This window comes from Podarcis pityusensis, assembly GCF_964106645.2.
Source record: "Podarcis pityusensis genome assembly, chromosome: 2".
NCBI classification, from domain to species: Eukaryota; Metazoa; Chordata; class Lepidosauria; order Squamata; family Lacertidae; genus Podarcis; species Podarcis pityusensis.
Genome location: NC_138029.1, coordinates 69,466,687 through 69,485,470, shown reverse-complemented (window position 1 = coordinate 69,485,470; position 18,784 = coordinate 69,466,687). Strand labels below are relative to the sequence as shown.

At 48.1% G+C, this 18,784-nt stretch overlaps 1 long non-coding RNA gene across 1 annotated transcript; it reads left to right on the top strand.

The window, feature by feature from the left end:
• The first annotated feature begins 9,455 nt into the window (after nucleotides 1-9,455).
• On the top strand, nucleotides 9,456-14,850 carry LOC308470760. The gene is made up of 3 exons (XR_013982636.1): nucleotides 9,456-9,692; nucleotides 12,107-12,180; nucleotides 14,603-14,850. It is a non-coding gene; the product is annotated as an uncharacterized lncRNA (long non-coding RNA).
• Nucleotides 14,851-18,784: the final 3,934 nt, after the last annotated feature.

Sequence of the window (18,784 nt, the reverse complement as noted above, 5' to 3'; positions counted from 1 at the left end):
CTGAACTTCCTTCACTGGTCTTCTGCTATAATGTATTTAAAATAAAAGTTTCTAAACAGCTTTTAGCCTCTCAAATTCTGTCTGGTCACCACCCACTTGCCCGTTGGAGCAATTTAAGAACCTCGTTTTCATTGCTACATTTCAGCTGCAAAAAAATCCCCGAGAGGTTTCTACACTCCCAGCCACCTGCATCTGTCTGTCTTCCCTCCAGGTAAGCAAGAGTCATTATCACAGCTCAAGGACACATTCCAACCAGGCGAAAGCACTCAAGGAGAGCAGAGAGCTGGGCTGGCAAGGGATGTGGCATTGAGAGAGAGAGTGGTCTTGGAAAGTTTTGAGGGCCAAATATAAAGGCTTGGAGGGCAACTTGTAGCCCCTGGGCCTGAGGTCCCGTCCCCCCGCTAAAGATCAATAACACTTTGACATAGATAATATGAGGGTATTATATGAAAATTCTTTAAAAGATGAGTCATCTAAAATTCTGTTGCAATTGAAGGAAGTCATGTGCGACACAGTAAAAAGTAGAGTAAGAAGTTTTTGTCTTCCAGCATAGGGCAGCCAAATCACTTCAACTCAGGTGCTCTACTCTAGGCAAGCTGTGGATGGAGCAATACCTTTCCCCTGCCTTAAGCCCTGATAAATTTATTATGGATCTACCCTTTCCATTCACTTGGGTTTTCCACCTTGAGTTTTCCTAGCTCGCATTCTTACTTTCTGTTACGTTCTAAACAGGGCTGGATCTGCCCTAGCTATAAAGCTGAAATGAGTCTGCGGCAAACTCTGGAAGTGAAGCCACACTGCAGATTATTTGAATTGTAACAAAACACTCGTGTTTAAAAAAAGGCAGAGGCTGAATTTCTATGCACATTTCACAGGGAGGAAATTCCACTGAATTCAGTTGGACGCCGTGGGCAGGATCAGGCCTGCAGATATCTGATATCACTTGCTGGTGGGATGACAACATGTTTTGACTTGTTGTGGCTGCCAGCATGCGTGACTCGGGGGAAACTGGATTCCAGTTCACTTGGCTGAGTAAGCTCTGTATGAGTTGACCATTTGGATGAGACATACCTTATTAGTCAGGAAAGAATCTTGTTAATAAGCAGGGGCTCTGAAGTGCATTTTATGGTGCTTTTCCTCCCTTTTCTTTTCTCTGTAACCATCTGTTTCCAATCCTTCTGCTTACTGCTATTTGAATCTTTATCAAAGACCTTGTTAAATAAGCCTCTACGTGGCTTTATTATAGACACATCTAAGAGCTGTGTGTTTTTGTAAGAGAATTGATGGTAGCTGCAAAGAAGGAACACAGCTTTTTTTTTTTTTTTTTTTGGAAGCAATAATTTGTTTTGTGCTGAAGGCACCAGGAAGGTGAAGAAACAGTCATTCTATTATGTGAGGTTGTTAAAACCCATGTGTAATAATGAAAGACAATACTTTTGAATTGCTTCTGTTTGTTTGTCTATCTGTGCATTTTGTCAATAACAAAAGTTTACATAGTACCTGAAGTGGAAATCCAAATGGCAGCCCCACCCACAAAACACATACACACAAATCAACAATAGTCACAGTACATGGGGAGAGACCCATTGCACCCTGGTTCTTGCTTATGGGTTTTCGAGACTGGCCTCTGTGAGGACAGGATGCTGACTTTTGGCCTGATCCAACAGGTGGTTCTTATATTCTTATGGAAGTTCTCCTGCACAAGCCTAACTGAAACGAATAGCAACTGCACTATGACTATGTATGTAGCATGTGCAGGAGAAAACCCTTTTATATTTTGCCTTTTGGGTCAGATCTGACTCCCAGTCTGCTACTTTTAATGCAACTCCAGATCCACCTCCAGAAAGCCCCTGGCCTCATTGTTAGGCCTACAGCTGAAATTCAAAAAATTATAGCATGGATGGGGGCAGAAAATGCGAGTTAATATTCTGCACTGGAATAATCATTTGTGCTCCTTCCTAAACCACTTGCCTAGCCAGAGTGTTTCTCACACCATTGCTCATTACCAATGGCTTAGCTAGGGAGCTTTGGTAAGGCTTGTGCCTTCTGATCCCTGTTCTCATCATCCTGCTCCCAAAGCAGGCAGTAGCAGCATTTGTTCATTGACTGAAATGCATATTTTAGGATAGGGATCGTGCAAGCAAAAGATAAGGAACAAGGAATGTTTTAGAAGTGTCTGTCTCCCCACCCAACCCCCAGATTCCTGGCTGTTGTTGCTTTGCCTGGTGGTGACTTGACTGACCACTTTGTGATCTGCCTTTGACCGGATTATGTGTTAATATTTCAGAATCCACTCTGCTGCTCAGGGAACTGGCTGATTCTTTCAAGCTGACTGAGAATAGAGCAGGAAACGCAAGGTGTACCTTCTCCTTTTTTTTAACCCAAGGCAGGAGTGGAGAGGAAGCTACATGGGGTGAGAGTTAATAAATAATGGGTGCTGCCATTCATTTGAATTCCACAGACAGAATAGCAGGGCTCCAGCAAGACAGTGAGGAGAAGAGCCAGGCCTACGATAGACTCTCGCCTCTTACTAAGTATACCTGCCACTTACCAGTTTTCTTCTCCTTCTTTGAGCAGGAACAATTGAATAGGGGCTCAACTTCAGTAAGCCAGGTTACTTACCCAGGAAGGAAATACAAGGACTGGAGTAGGTTGCATATGGGTGAATACCTTGTTATAATCACCCAAGACTCAACCAGAATGGACTGAACTGGCTGGGACAGAGACACAGGAAACATTCGGAAGATCCCTTTGGGCTGCAATCTTGTTTGTCAGGTGGTGCAGTGGGTCAGTGCATCTGGCTGTTAACCAGAAGGCAGGTGGTTCGTGCCCACCCAGGGATGGCTGTGGGCAGGATTCCTATATATTGCAGGGGGTTAGACTCAATGACCCTCGGGGTCCCTTCCAACTCTGATTATAGGACTTCTGTGACACATACAGGGGAGTAAATTCCATTCAGTACAGTGGGACTTGCTTCTGCCTAATGCATAGGATTGTGCCACACTTGTCTACTGCCCCCAACGACAATCAGTATCTTTATCCACGCAGTGGTTAAAGTGGGTAAAGGTAAAGGTAAAGGGACCCCTGACCATTAGGTCCAGTCGCAAACAACTCTGGGGTTGCTGCGCTCATCTCGCTTTACTGGCCGAGGGAGCCGGCGTACAGCCGCCGGGTCATGTGGCCAGCATGACTAAGCCGCTTCTGGCAACCCAGAGCAGCGCATGGAAACGCCGTTTACCTTCCTGCCAGAGCAGTACCTATTTATCTACTTGCACTTTGATGTGCTTTCAAACTGCTAGGTTGGCAGGAGCTGGGACCGAGCAACGAGAGCTCACCCTGTCACGGGCATTCGAACCACCAACCTTCTGATCGGCAAGACCTAGGCTCTGTGGTTTAGACCGCAGCACCACCCGCATTCTGGTTAAAGTGGTTAAAGAATGGCAAAATGAAGAGTGTTGTTGTGTGATTTAGGTTGACTTGCCTATTATATTCCATGAAATCAGCCTTTAGGACTCTCCTGATGAAGTGAACCAAAGTCTGATAACGGCGCGCTTTGTGAGAGTGCTCCCAGAAACACGTGAGGAAACAGCAGTGCTGTACCTTCAAACACCCCAGTTGTCAAAGGATGGTTTAAAAATGGTACTACAGCAAACTGGTCCAGATTAGCTCATTCAAAATAAAGGAACGATTGGGGGTTTTTTAAGCCAGAAGGAAAGAATGTCATTGCCGTGGAGAACTGGTTGAAGGCATTCCACTTTTCTTCCATTGAAGCCATACACTGAAACCCCACTGCTGGAAGAAATGTATAGACTGAAGGCCAGTATGCTTGTCCTTGAATTACATTATATTTCTATAGGAGAAAACTCACAGGGTGGGAGAGTTTAGAATGAATGCACTTGTTCATGAAGAACAACATGTTGCATTTCCACCCTTCCATTTACATAATGCACATTCGTGAGCAGCAACCCAAGTGCATTCAAGGTTGCCATTATGCATTGTACTTCTGGCTTGATCCAGCACAAAAGAAACCGGTCTCTTCTTTTATGTCCATTGTCCTCTTTTTCTCTGCGTCTCTGGGATGACATCACAGTCCATGACGATGCCTTCCCTCCGCCAGCCCGTTTTCTTCTCCCACCTCTCTCCTCCACCAGGATTCTCCGAAATGGAGCCAGCCATTTGAGTAGAGAACTCAGTCATACAAACGTAGAGGGGAGTGGGGGGGAGATTATGAAAATGAACAGTAAATAAATACCAGTGCTGAGGAGCTAATGCTGATAAGAGGATTTTCAAAATTAGCCATTTGCAAGAGCAGATTAAATACGTTTAATGTTGGGGGTGGAAAGCAACTATTAAAATATGCAGCAAATGCCGCTGCAGCCCTTCCATGCGGCCCAGTCGTTTTGCCCTCTGCACACACTGTTGGCTCGGTGTTCAATGTTGGTTGAGGACACTAATTTACTGTTGTCTTGCTGGTAAACAAGCCGGCTGCTGGCAAGGGTCCAGAATTGCCCTCAGTTCACCATGTGAGATAGAATACCAAAGGACTTCCTTAAAGGACGATGAAGCATAGGGCAGCAACTGATCTTTGAGAAACACAGAGCGAGGAAGCTATAATGCGGGGTTGGGCTTTGCTAGCTAAGGGGAATGGGAGGCCCCAGTTACGGCCTGCAGGGTTGAAGGACCTGCCCTTTCAGGGATACCAGTCATCATCCAGACTGTGTTCAGAACACCAAGGAGCTTTGCATGAAAGTGGCCCCTTCTCCCGTCACAGCCCCTTCTGCTCCAGGCAGCTTAAGGCAGCATAGCAGGGCACATCTTGCAGAAGGGAGGCGGCATAAAGGGAACCGCATGCATTGGTGTCCATGCAGCCCACAAGCAAAAGCTGCAGGCAGGGGAGGCTGGCCCATTTGGGCAAATGGGGGCACTGCCCCACCAAGCTCAGTCTGCCTTCAGCCAGCTGTCCCACCCCACCTTATAAGCAGCTCAGGTGGTGCACCGTCTGTCAGCTTCCTCCACTTAAGCCTCTTGTAAGGGCTCAGCACGGAGGAGGGTGGGGACAAAACTAGAATGGCTTTGCCTTTTGTTGACCTCCCTGCCTTCTGCCCAGGCAGCCCCAATGGACACCAGCTCCCACTGGCCGCCAATATGGCGGTTGGCATTGCTTGAGGAATTTATGGGAGCCCTGAGGAAAGGACCAGTCTAGGTGTGGAGGTACATTAAATGTTACATGACTTCCATCATGCCAGAAAAAAAGTGTGTGTGTGCGCGCACACGCATGAACATCTGTCTGGATGTTCTGGGTGGGGCTCAAGCTAAGAACTTTTGGATCTGTATGCAGCTGTTCCATGTGGTGAGCCACTGAACGATAGTATTTCCTTTCGCAGCTTTGTATCCTCAGGTCCTGGCCTGATCCCACACACCCATGCTGGTCATAGGACACACACACCCCTGGACACGAAGGGGGATTTCTGTCCCAATAAAGCCTTGTTTGAGCAACAAGAGCCTTCTACAGGTGTTCTCTACTCCACTGTATTCACAGTGGGGGAGTTCAGGCCCATCTCTGGCCTGCCTACTTATTTTTAAAAGGCGGGACCGGCCTATCTAGATTACTGCAATGTGTTATATGCAGGGCTGCCTTGGAACACAGTTCAGAAACTTCAGCTGGTGCAGAATTCAGGTATCATTGTTTATCTTTTTACTTGGGTTAACAGAAAACAACAGTGATATTTAGGAACATAAACTTTCAGATTTTTTACTTTTATTTATAAAAAGATTATATACACACACCATTAAACAGACTTTAGAAGACCGCATCAGACTTTGTTGTGCATTTGCTGGGCTCAGCTCTTGACCTGGGTGCTTCACATTGACTGGTGACCTGTGAGGTAATATGCTGATGGCCTTATTTCATGCATGTGGGGTGTATGTGTGTTTGTGTTTTGCAGTCTATAGCAGTTTCCTCCTCCAGACATTCCCCCAGCATGCGGATGATCCTGTCATCCCTCAGCATGGGGAGATCCAGCATGGACACGGGGTGGTGATCCAGTGGGTCCTCCCACTCTTCTCCCCACACACAATTAGAGAATGCCTGAAAGGGATTAAGGTTCCTGTATCCTGTGGTTGGCCTTTGGTTTGTTCCTGGCTGTACCCTGTATTTGACCTTCACCAGGGGCAAAACTAGGTTTTATTTCCCCAGGGTCAAAGACCCAGTTTGGCACCCCCCCCCCACCCCACTATGACTTTGCCTTCAGTTGTGACCTACTCTTCACCCCATAGCTCCTGGTTCATCTCAGACTGTGGCCTTGGACTCTGATTCCATTCTCTGCCCTGGCATCTCTCTGCACTTTTCTCCCAGCCATTCCAGGACCTGGCGTTTGGCTGAGAAAAACATATATGGAGAAAAGTTTCCACAGTCCAATTTTCACCTGCACACCCCTCTTGTTTTGTTTTTAATTGGAAATATCACTCCTCCTTCTTCCTAAGCAATTGGGACAGTTCTGGGTCGAAGCACACAGAACTGCCCCTGTCATGTCATGCCAAGCTTTGCTTATCTTCAGGTAACACCAGTGTGCTTCCTTCTCTGCTGTGGTTTGTTCCCTTAGCAGCATCCTTCAAGAGGAGAAGGAGGCCTCCTTCTGTCCTCTCCCCCCCCCCACTGCCCAGAGTAGGCAGGCAGCTTGGTGATTGATGGCCACTTTCCCTCCATCGCGATCGATGCTGTGTCACTCGGTCAACATGGTAGGGATTTTTTCCTTATTTAAATCAATCAGGCCTGAAATTTCTTGCTGGCTCTGACAGCTGTGGAGCCCATGTGGCCAGTCCAGGCTTTCCAAGAGCTGGGGGAGCCATGAAAGGGTAAAAGGGTGGGGGAAGCCGTCTATGAGAAAACTAATGGGCAAGTCAATCTGTGCAAGTGAGGTCCAGGGACTTCCTAAAGACAGGAAGCCATTTTCGAGCACAGCCTGGATGGCTGAATTAACCTCCGGTGATAACTGGGTCTCCAAAACCAACTCTTGCAGGAAATCTCACTTGGGTACTTCTCTGGCTCCTAGGGGAGGGGAGGGAAAGTGAATTCTTCCTCCCTAGGGCCCCTTGGAAGCTTATCAGGGAATGTGTCATGGACTGGCCGGATGCAAAGGAGTGGTGGGAGGGAACCCCCAAGGGGGAAAGACTCAGAGCCAGGGGATTGGTGGTGGGACGAAGATGAGTGGTCAGAGGGCGAAGTGGGAGCAGACTGGGAGGTGTCAGAAGCTGAAAAGGCAACAGGGTTTAGTGAGCAGGAAGAGGCTGTGGCAGAGAGAGGTCCAGAAGCAGAGGCAGAAGCAGAGACTGGGGAGGCAAGAGGTAGAGTGGAGGCAGGCTGCTGAAGAAGCCAGGGAGTCTCCTGCTCCTGCTGTGACCAGCTCCCCTCCCTTCTGGTCTTCTAGAAATCAGGGGAAATGAAGAAGGCAGAGCAAAGAGAAACAAGACGAAGGAGCCTCAGGTTGCTGGGGAAGGAGGAAACTCGGAGAGCTGTGGGAAGGCAGGGTCCTCCAGCCCTTGCAACTGCCTCATTGGGGCAAGACCTACTGGGAAGAGTTGCTGTGATCACTACTTCTGAGCTGTTTTGATTTCTTTGAATAAAGAGTTAACTTCACGGGCACCAGGTGTTTTATTACTGACCAGCTCCTGGCTCTGGACTTAACATTCAGTGACAGAAGACAAGCTTCTGGAAAGCTAGTCTTCTGTAACTCATCCTTCTCTGCAATGTGTGTGAGGCAGGTTAGGTGGGCACATTCCAGGGCAAACTCTTGGTTCATGAAGGCAAACTGACCCAACCAACCAATGTGGGGGAAAGTTCCCAAAGGGAGAAGTGGAAACTCTTCTGATTTTCCTTTGGGTTTCACAGTCACAGAATTGTAGAGCTGGGACCATAAGAGTCATCTAGTCCAACCCCTGCAATGCAGGAATCTTTTGCCCAATTTGGGGCTCAAACCCATTGCCCTGAGCTCAAGAGTCTCATGCTCTTTTCACTGATCTCTCTCCCCCCCTTCAGGTGAAAGGAGCTTCCTGTTTGGTGAAGCATTACCCCGAGAGTGATGCTGACTTGTGTGTGGTGGCATTCTATGGCACATACTCCCAGGTAAGTGTGTGTTTACAGGATTTCAGCCGCAGTCTCATTTCCTTCCTTACGCCCAGATAGGCAACTGATCATCCTGTTCCTGCCTGCACCTGCCACACAGCGAGGCTCCATTAAGGACGCCTCCTTGGCTTCCAGCAACATGGTCACAGCAGTCTGCCGTGCAACACATCGCTTTGAAGCGCGTGGGTTTTGTACGAGGGCCAAGCAGCTGCAGCAACATTTTCCTCGCGAGCACGCCGAGATGCCCCCAATCCACTGTCTACTCGCACACCTCGCACGCTCACTCCCTTGCCCATCCGGCCGCGGTTTTCCCCCGGCCCGTGTCCAGAAATACGCCGATCTGGGAGAAAAGTGGCCGAAGAGGGCTTACATCAGGGAAAGACTTGCCAGGGGCGAAACAGCCCCTCTCTCGCCTCCCTTTACGGCTCTTCGACGGCGGCAACAGGTTGGCCGCCGCCCATCCAGCGTTTCGAGATGGGGGGGGGGAGGAATCCATGGGCTCCAGCCACAAACCCTCGCGATTTCTTCATCCATTTCTTCTCCGCTTCCCGCCAAGACACCGTCTAAATCACACAGGCCGGACTGATGCCCAGCAACGCCGTCGCAGGAGTAAGAAAGTGCCAGGAAAGGGAAGAGCTTTTTGGAGGCTCGGTGACACTGTTGGCGGGTGCAAGGCGAGCTGTGTGTGCTTGGTGGGAAACTGGGTGACGAGAAAGCCACCCCCTCCCCTCGCTGCCTGCGGCGACTGATGGTTTGATGAGCATATAATCTGGCCCAGTTTCCACGAGGTATTCAAAAGGAGGTCACCTAGGAGCGCGCGGAGGGCCGGCGCTGGCAGCGGGATGCGCTCCCCCTGCTCTCTTCCTCTTCTACACTCCAGGCCCTAATGAAGCACGTGGCGCTCGCAGGGGGCGCGAGGGAGCCTCTAGTCTAACGCGAAACGCCTGTTCTTGTAGGCCGCAAATAAAAAAGGCAATTTATAGAACCCACAAATAAGAGTGTTGTTCATTTAACTGACATGGTGGTTTGCTGGGGTTCCCCCACCGCCTGCTTTGTTCGAAACGGCTGGGGAAAAGACCCCGATAAACTCTTCCCTTTTAAAATCATAAAATTGTAGAGTTGGAAGGGACCCTGAGGATCATCTAGCTCTACCCTCTGAAAAGCAGGAATATGCGGGATCGAGCAAGATGGGTTGGGTTTTAATTTGCATTCGTTCTACTGCTGTCGGCCGCCCTGGGGCGTTTGGGTGCAAGGCGGGTTAATAGAAACAATCGTAAGAACGGAAATACACGGCAATTGCGCGACGCCGCCTTGCCGGCCGGGCGTTTCTTCTTCCGCGTTGCCGCCTCTCTTCTTCGGGGAGCGCCCGCTAATTAAAGCGCTCGGCTCGGCTTTGCCCGAGGCGGCTTTGCCCGGCGGCTCCTCCTCCTCCTCCCTGCCTGCCTGCCTGCGTCCCTCGCTGCCTCTTCCCCCGACGCGCGAAGAAGGGGACGCGGGCGCAGCTCCAGGTGGCTTCCGAGACGCCGCGGCGAAGTGGGAGCGGAGAGCGAGAGAGACGTCGAGTGCTGAGGTAAACAGATTCAAAGCCAATTATCCCGAGCAGCCTCCCGGCCTCCCCGCTTTGGGGGAAGGAAACGCCGCCAATGACAAGCTCGCGCGCTGGCAGGGACTGGCGGGCCGGGGCACGTGAATTTACAGGGATGGAAAAGCCCGCCCGTCTCGCAGAGTTCACTTGGGCTAACTAGGGAGAGCGTCAGCGCAGGACTTTGGGGCCACAAGTCCGCAGCAGTGCCGGATTTACATATAAGCTAAACACGCTATAGCTTAGGGCCCCACTCTCTTGGGGGCCCCCCCAAAAATTTAAAGCAGAAAACAACAACTGGATGTACATGTCCAAAATATAAGATAAAAAAACAAATAAAAGAAAACCTACATACAGCAACAGTGTTTTGTGTTGTGTAGGCTCCTATTTGTTATGTGCAAAATGGCTTTAGATACCTATCAGGTCCATAAATTACTATATAACATATATTCAACACGAAAAACAGCGACAATTTGCTGTTGACAAAGGACAGCTGGACATATAAAGGGCCCCATTACCTTCAGTAGCTTAGGGCCTCATCAAACCTAAATCCGGCCCTTGTCCGCAGCCTCACTCCTGAGGGACAAAAACGTTGTAGGTCACGTTCTGAAGTGACTTGAAGGAACACATCCTTAACATCTGAAAAAGCCCAATTGCGTCCAGAGTTTAAAAGTACCTAACTGCGCCACTGCCGGTACTTCTGCAGAGGATTGGTATACCTTGCTTGGTATGTGTGGTGCTGGGGTTGGCATCATAGAATGTCAGAGCTGGAAGGGACCGCAAGGGTCATCCAGCCCATCCCTCTTGCAATGCAAGGATCTTTTTGCCCAACCCCCACGACCCTGAGATTAAACGTCTCATGCTTTGCTGGCTGAGGCAGTCGCGCAGTGCCCTTGGCTTTGCACAGGGGTGGTACTGGAGGGATAACCTGAGTTCAAATCCCAGCACTGTTGTAAAATCTGCTGGTGACCTTGAACCCGTCACTCTCTGACTCTCTCCCAGAGTTGTGAGGATGAAGGAGGTGGAGTGGGGACCTTGAAAACTATTTTGACCTCTTTGGAGGAAATCCTACATTGGACCTGCCTTAGCTGCATCCGAAATGTGAGCGAGCAGTGAAAGGCTGTCCACTGAGCTCAGAGATTGTGTATAGAGAAATCCAGAGAGCAGTGTAAAGAGCAGCTAGAAGCAACGCCCTTTTATTTATTATTAGGGGCTCCTTGCAAAGATAGCAGGAAGGTGAATATTGGATGAATGAAGACATAAAATGCAAACTAAGGGCCAGTTCACATAGATATGGTTATTCTTCATTACTGCAGCATCAAATGAGGACTTGCTCATGTGAATGAGCCACATAGAATTTTCACATCAGTTGCTCTGCATTTTTATGGAGTTGGTTCTCACTTTCAGCTGCAAATCATCCTGGTGAGTAATCAAAGGATGTTCATGAATGCTTGAACCACTGACTCAATGCCTGCAGTTCTTTTTGGCTGGGTTGGGATGTGGAGGCATTTCCAGGTGAAGGCTTTTGCTGACACCCAGCCGGCTGGATGTGGGTGTCCAAGCACATACCGTAAATCAACCCCAGTGCTACTGACTTCCTTGTCCCAATGCTACAATTAGCAGGGTCCGTGTTTGTGGCAAAGTCCAGACAAGATTTTTTTGTATCTTTTCTCTAGGCCCTGTTTCCCCACTTCAGATTTTGCACTCAAGTCTGCAGCCAGCACTGCACTCCTATTATTAAGAGTGCTTCCTTCACTTCATTTTAGTTTTGTATCCTTCTACTGAATATACAGAGGTAATGCAGAAATGAGGTAAAATTCACCAAAGATGCCAGTTTAGTAATAAAGAGGGCAATCTATCCCTATGATCTGCCTCCTTCCTGAATCAAAGATGTTGGATCTTCTCTTTATACTTTGGACTTTAAGGAGGCTGGTTTCAAAAAGCTTAAGGAGTTAGTGGATGAGATCCTATACTCAGAAATACTCAAAAGAGAAGGGAGTCCAAGATGGATGGGAGTTTCTTAAAGGTGAATTATTGAAGGCTCAAATGCAGACAATTCCAACAAGAAACAGAAGTGGAAGGCATCTAAATAAAGTGGTGTGGTTGCTTAAGGAGCTTGCATATGAGCTCAGATGTAAGAGGGGCATGTAGAAGAAATGGGAGAAAGGGAAAATCATGAAGGAAGAGTATACACAAGTAGCCAACAGTTTCAGGAAGGTCAGGTGGGCCACTCAGAATGAGTTCAGGCTTGCAAGAGAGGTTAAAAATAAAGTTAAAAGGATTCTTTGGCTATGTTCAAAAGCAAGAACAAGTGGTCCTCTGCATGGAGAAGATGGAGAAATGCTGTTGGGGGACAAAGGGAACTGCTCAACACCTACTTTGCCTCTGTTTTTACCCAAAAGGAAAGCAGTGACCAACCTGGTAATAACAGAATAATGCAAAGAGGGAGCTGCAGCCAAAGTCAGGAAAAGAGGTGGTAAGTGAACACCTAGCTACTTCAAATGAATTCAGATCTCCAGGGCCTGATGAGCTGTATCCAAGGGTACTAAAGGAGCTTGCAGATGTAATCTCAAAGCCTCTGTCTATATTCTTTGAGAATTCTTGGAGAACAGGTGAGGTCCCTGCAGACAGGAGGTGGGCAAAAAGGGGGGGGGGGACCCGCTACCGGCAGGTCAGTACCATTCTATGATTCTATGAATTTGTGCAAATGTACCTGTTCACTCCTATGTCTCCTGCCCAACCCCAAAAGAAGAAGGAAGCAGCTGGGGGGGGGGGATCATGCAGTAGCTGGACTGACAGTTCATAAATAATCTGGTTTAGCTTCTATTGAAGGAAAATTAGTGAAAGGGTGAAAATGATAAATGTACGCACAAGTACACAAACACATCTGAGCAGATCCCTAAATTGAAATCGCATGCATGCTCACACACAGTGATGATTACAGTCTCTTCCTTGGTATCTGCAAAAATCCATCCTCTTTGCTAATTTTTTTTAAAAAAACAGATGCTATTCACTTCACTTAGTTTAAGCACCCGTAACACAAATGCAAAGCATACAATGGCTAGAATGTACATTCATTTTTAAAATGGTTCTCTCCCCCCATATTCCACATTAATAACATTCACAAATGACATATTCCAGACTGGAAGCCATTTTTAGCATCAGTTGTGAGAACACCCTAAGCCTATTGGGCAGGCGTGCAGATGGAAGGGCCTCCCTGGGGGCTGTCAGAAAAGAAATTATATTGTGACAGAGGGAATCCATGTTGCTTATCACTGTACAAAATTCAGCAGAGCACTGTGTAGGGAGAAACAATCTTTACACATATTTGCTCAAGTCTTTGGGGGCTTGTTTTGCAAACTGTGCAGACCACCTTCCCTGCCATCCCAATCCTGCATAAGCTGAATGAATGTGCTTGTGGCAAACTGGTCATGTGCACTGGCCTGGCACAAGCACAAATCGCTGGCGTGCTCACAATGAGCTATGTGGATTTTTTCCCACAGCTTATCGATGGCATGCTGTCAGTTTGTGCTTATGGAGGTCTGATGCACATGACCAGTTTGCCATGTGCATGTTCCATTCGTGCTAGGAGAAAACAGTGGCTGCACAGATTGAATTAAGCCATAACCATGGCCATATAAATTGCCCTTTAGTTTAACAAGCACTGAGTCACAGCAGAATCAAAGCATTGTGAGGCTGCAAGTGATCCCAGGTCATCTGTCCAATCCACTACATGGAGGTGAGATATACTGCTGTCTGTCACATTGACTTAATATATCCCTGACCATTGCTGTCCCTGCTCAGACTCCAGTGAAGGACAAACTGTGCCAGCGTGGATAGTGTTAAACTTTGAACAGGAAGATCAGAGTTCAGATCCCGATTCTGCCATTAAGTTTGCTGAGTAGTCATAGTAGTCTGCATGTCATGCTTGATTACAGGCAGGAGTTCACCAGGACCTCCCCCCACCCACTCACCCCCATTCTTGCAGCTACATCCGAGCAATGGGAATTTGTGTGTGCATTGCAACAGGCAGGCCCTGACAGAGCATATTGTCAAAATTTGATTAAGGAAGAGCTCTTTCACATAATGCATAGTTAAATCATGGAATTTGCCACCACGAGTTATACTGATGGCATCTATCACTACATCTTTTGGTAATGAATTTCATAGTTTAAAAGGGAATTACACACATTCACAGAGGATAAGGTTGTCAACGGCTGCTAGTCACAAAGGCTAGATATATATTGCCTCCAGTATCAGCAGCAATATGCTTCTGAATGCTAGTTCCTGTGAAGAAATCAGAGGCAAGTTCTTCCATTTTCAGCTAACCACATTGGGTGGAATTCAGGGTCATGCTCAGTGGGATATGGGTGCACAGAATGAAGTCCATTCACAAAGTGAGATTTGCTCCCCCTGTGTACCTCCTAAATCTGTTCTTGGTGTTTCCCCAACCCCACCTCCCCAGAACAGATTTAGGGGGTGAGGGAGGGGAGGAAGGGAAGCGCCATTGCATGACTAGACTTCAATCTGTGCACACAGTAATTGTCATGGACTGGTTGGACACAGAGGAATGGTGAGAGGAGCCAGCTGGGGAACACCCAAGGGAAGAAGGTTCAGAGCCCTGTGAGTGGTGGTGGGACAGCAATAAATGGTCAGAAGGAGAAAAGGGAGAAGACTGGGAAGAGGAGGGTTCAGAAGCTGAAGAGATAGCAGGGCTTGGGAGAGTGAGTTGGGAGAGTCGGTGGCAAAGATAAGTCCAGAATCAGAGGCAGATGCTGAAGCAAGAGAGTGGAAGGAGGGAGGGAGGCCAAGAGGCAAGAGGAAGAGATGAGTCAGGCTAGTATCACAGATGTCTCCCCCTCCTGCTGTAAGAAGCTCCCTTCCCCCCTGTCTCCCAGAACAAGAAGAGGGCTGAAAAGAGCAGAACAATGATAGGCTGCATGAAGGCGTGGTCTCTGACTGCTTGGGAAAAGCCCTGGAGAGGAGGAGACACAAGCTGTGGGAAGGCAGGGACTTTCAGCATCGGCAACTGATTTCATGGAGTAAGACCCACAGGGAATGAGCTGTTGTGTTCATTAGGTGTGATGCTCAGCCAAGTCTGCCAAGATCATGGTTTTGCTAATAAAGAGTTAACTCCAACTTTGAACTTTGTGTGATTTACTGACCAGCATGCGCTCTGACAGTAACTTAGATGAATCCCACCCATTGTGGTGTTTGGTGTGAACCAGGACAAGCTAGTTAGTTTTCACTGTGATTGGTTCAAACAAGCCACCTTCAAATGTTGGTTTATGGTCCTGGTTTGTTCAATAAACCACTTTAAACTTAAGGCAGTTTGCAGTGTGGATGCAACAAGAACCTGTGGTTAGTGAAAAATGGAAATGGATGATTCCTCCTCGTGCCTGTGCTGTGCGAGGAAGGAGCAGCTTCATGCAGGTAATGGTAAACTATGGTGTAGCATCACGTCTGAAACATATTAGTGTTTCTGATAGGTTTTTAGGGTAGCCAGCCTCATGGTGCTTGCTCCTGACACCAGCCTACATCAGTATCAGGAAGGATGGTTTTTCATCTCACAGAAGCTGGGCCAATGCTTGTGAGGGAGAGTTACAATGGGCAGGCTTGCAGCATGGCTTGGGGAGACAGTGCAAGACGTCTGCTTTGGATCGTCTCTCCACTCAGCCAAGCAGAAATCTCATTACAGTTCAACACAAAGACTCCATCCCTGAAGCAAGTGCACCTGATCTTGCAGGAGGTGGCAGGGAAGAGGTGGAGGGAAACATACAGATGCAGAGCAGCAGAAGGGAAGGATTTCAGGAGTGCAAATGAGGCTAGCGAAAGGGTTGTTCCAGCCCAAACCATACCACCCTCCCCACTTTGTGCTTTCAGCTGGATGCTAGTACCCCTTTGTGCTCCACTCCTCCTCCCTTCTCTTTCTTTCCTTCCTTCCATTTAACAGAGTCCAAAGCTGGCCTGTTTCCATGCAGCTTAACCCCAGTCCCTGTCCCTCACTGCCTACCACAAACATACACTCTTCCCTCCCTCCCAGGCTTTTGTCTCTGGCTGGGATAAGAAGCAGGTCATGCTTGTGATAAAGACCAACTGCAGCTTGTTTCCCAGGGGGACAACTGGCTATGCAACACCTACCCCATAAAGTGCTGCTGTCTGCTCTTGTAACACGATTAAATGCCTGCCTGTGGCTCTATGATAAATACTCATACCTCCTTGCCCCACTTCAAGCAGTAAGCTCTCCTGGCCCAGAAATTAAAAAAAAAATCCCAACTTATCTTACAAAAGCCCTTGAGATGACCCAGAGAAGGCAAACCCTGACTCTTGGTGGTAGGAAGAAGGCAGGGGGACAGGACACTCCTACCCCTAAAACTGGCATCTTTAACCCCTTTGGGCCCATGGGTGCACCTGCAACCTGGAGGAACTGTTGTGGGCACCGCAAATGAGTCACAGCTTTCCCCTCCCCACCTGCACCCCATTGCTCCCTGCACCACAATTAGGCTCATGAAAAGCATTCTCTTGGCTAATGAAGTCTTCTTTAAAATTTAATTTCCACACTGGGAAGGCTAGAACTCCAGAGAAAGCCTCTGTAAGCAGATGTTCATCCATGGGGCAGCCACACTGGTGTCCCACATCCAAAGGCATGACAGAACACATCACACTCAGCTGTCACCCCTGGAAGTGCCCTGCCTACTAGAAGACCTCCGATCCTACAGGATGCCTTCCTCTACTCACTCAGAGGCTGGGGATTCTTCCAATGGCATTGCTTTGGTATTACGTAAGTAGCACATTTAACTACTGGCTGTCATGGTGGGGCTTTGCTACTAGCTCATTACCATTTAACAATGCTAAATAGTCAAGAGTTAGCCAGGTGGTCTCCTAGCATGTGTTGGACCCTTGCTCAGATGTAGCTATCCACATGGAACCTCTGATGGGCTATGGGGCCAGAAAAAGAGAGATGGTGTGCAAAAAGCAGGCTGCGTGGTGTCCATGCCAGCATGCAGTGTGCCCAGTAGAAGCTCTCCCAAGACTGGCTCCTCTCCAGCAGCATTTTGGCCTTTGCGTGCCTTGATGGCTCCAGCTCTCACATGCAGCTCCCTCTCCGTTTCTCTGTATGCGCTGCTGGGCTTTGGCTCCCAGCCATTGCAGGCGCTGTGCAGTGCACAGCTTCTCACCTGTCAGGAGCTACATGCACTCTGGGAGAGCTGGGCTGGTGATAATGGAGTCCCCCCGCCCCCAGCTGTTCAGATAGATCTACATCAAGGAAGGTAATCAGGTTGATTTTCTGCAGCAGGTACAATCAGACAAAATAATTCTGACAGGCTTGGAAAGAAGTCCCTGCCAGGGAAAAGGGGGTGCGGAGGAAACGCCTAGCCTCGGAGCAGGGAAAAACAGGGACCTCTGTCTCAGTGTAACAGCACTCGGTTGGTGGCCCTGTGTCTAGCAGCCTGCACCTGGAAGACCCCACCAAAGAGCTCTGCACTGGGTTTGGGACTTTGCCGCTTGATACTTCTGAGGCCACACAGCCTCATTTCCATTGCACACCTAGAAGAATACCCCATGTTCAAGCAAAGAGGTCTGTGCATATGGGCTTTGTGATCCTGGAACAAGTCACCCCCTCTGCCCCAGCCCCACTTTGTACCATTGCAGCCATTTGCATCGAGTGCTCACATAGCGTTGTCATTGTTTATTATTTATAAAATGCCTAATATATACTAAGAACTGTACCTGAGCAGAGCTCCTTCCCTGAGGCTCACAATTTAAAATACATGAGACCAAAGGAGAGGGGAGTTGTAAGGAGGGGAAGAAAGAACTTTGCTGGATGAAAGCAATAGGAAGCAAGACAGAGTTAAAAACTATTCAATTAATAATCGTAACAATAAGAAAAGAAGAAAACACACAGAAATGCAAGAGAGAGCACGGCGAGTGTTTTAATAATATCCTAAAGCAAGGCAAAGAGGCCAGCTGAGTATCTGAAGTGAGAGAATTCAGTGCACAAGGGGCCAAGAAAAACCCAAGCCACAAAAGTGGGGACGCTTAAAGGAGGGTTAGTAAGATGCGTATTTGATAGACTGAGCAGCTAAGAAGGAGGAGAGGCAGAAAGCAATGAAGATAGATAAAGAAGAAGGAGCAAGACCGCGAGGAGGCTTAAAGGTCAAAAGTTTAAATTTAAAATGGAACAATAGAGGAAGTCAGCGAAGGGAAACAGAGACACGTAACATGTTTAAAGTGCAGGGAATAAAAGATACACAAGCAAAAATGTTGAGGATAAAGATAATAGGCTGAAACTGTGAGACAGGACAGGAAGAGAAGTAAGTAAAACATGACATCTGGGATGGGGAACCTGTGACCCTCCATAGGACTCTATCTCCTACCTTCCCTGGCCACTAGTCGTGCTGGCTAGGACTGATAGGGAGTTGGAGTCCAATATACACTTTTTCACCAGCCCAGGTGCTGATCTGAGCCTGGGAAAAGCACATTCAGATGAAAGAGGAAGTGTTGCTCTTCTGACTTCCTTCTTCAGCTCTATGTAGTTTTGGGGGCACGGCTGGTGGTAATCACCCTTGCCATCTCATGACAAAGGGGGCAGTGTATATGTGGGGAGCAGGAGAGGGGCTCATAGGCTTCATGCACCTGAGGATAGGTCCTCAAGAGTGTCAGAGCACCCACTGGTGACACATTAGCAACCCCAGCGATAGGGAACGGTCCAAGGGAGAACATAGAATTATATAACCTTGTGGGTTCCCTAGTCCAGCTCCTTGCAAGGCAGGATCTCAACTAAAGCATTCATGACAGACGGCCATCCAACCTCTGCCCAAAAACCTCCAATGAAGGAGACCCTACCATCTTGTGAGGGAGTCTATTCCACTTACGTCCAGCAAGACCTGAAACTCCTCTTTGTTTATTCTACAAATGGGTTCTAAGTAGCAAAAAAATGGTTAGCTGTTTCTGAAGCGGAATTTACTTAGTGATCTTAGGAAGCTATGCTCCATGCCTGACTGTCTTGTTCATTAATATAAAGTGAAAATGACACACCTGAATAACAAACTGCTGACTTAGTAACCAGATAAGAAATC